This window comes from Haliaeetus leucocephalus, unplaced genomic scaffold (assembly GCF_000737465.1).
Source record: "Haliaeetus leucocephalus isolate CR32 unplaced genomic scaffold, Haliaeetus_leucocephalus-4.0 Scaffold932, whole genome shotgun sequence".
NCBI classification, from domain to species: domain Eukaryota; kingdom Metazoa; phylum Chordata; class Aves; order Accipitriformes; family Accipitridae; genus Haliaeetus; species Haliaeetus leucocephalus.
Window position 1 is genome coordinate 13,390,903 of NW_010973368.1, and position 464 is coordinate 13,391,366.

The window sequence follows — 464 nt, forward strand, 5'->3', positions numbered from 1 at the left end:
GGGCGGCTCGACGCCCCGCGGCACATCGTCCCCCCCCGCCGCCGGTCAGACGGAAAGCGGCCGGGGCGCGCCGGACCCCGCCGCCACGACCGCGGCCACTACCCGGAAGCGGAAGGAGCTACCGCTAACCACGCGCCCCCTGGGCCTCCCCAGCAAAACAGCGCGCCGGGGAAGCCTGGCCAATCGCGTCCGCGGAGCGGGCGGGGGTTAACCAAGCGGCGTTAGATTGACAGGCGCTCCTCCCAACACAACTGAGCGGCGCGGTTCCCTCCACAAATAGGGAAGCTACCTGTAGCCTCGGGGTTGCCGGGTGGGACAAGGCCCGCTGTGTCTTCACGCTACTGGCCGTCGGCGCTGATTGGCGGCTGGCTGCGCCAACGCGGAGGGGACGCTCCCCCGCGACCTCGCCCGCTCTCCGCCAACAGGCGGCCGCCGCTGGCTCGGGGCCGGCAGGGCGCGGCGGG

At 73.7% G+C, this 464-nt stretch overlaps 1 protein-coding gene across 2 annotated transcripts in view; it reads right to left on the minus strand.

The window, feature by feature from the left end:
• SYNE3 (spectrin repeat containing, nuclear envelope family member 3) overlaps window positions 1-454 on the minus strand; it is an 86,045-nt gene extending 85,591 nt beyond the window's left edge. For both annotated transcript variants that reach the window (XM_010583899.1, XM_010583898.1), the window contains exon 1: window positions 290-454. The gene's annotated coding sequence lies outside the window, so the exon portion shown is untranslated. The remainder of the gene's footprint in view (window positions 1-289) is intronic.
• Between the last annotated feature and the right edge of the window lie 10 nt (window positions 455-464).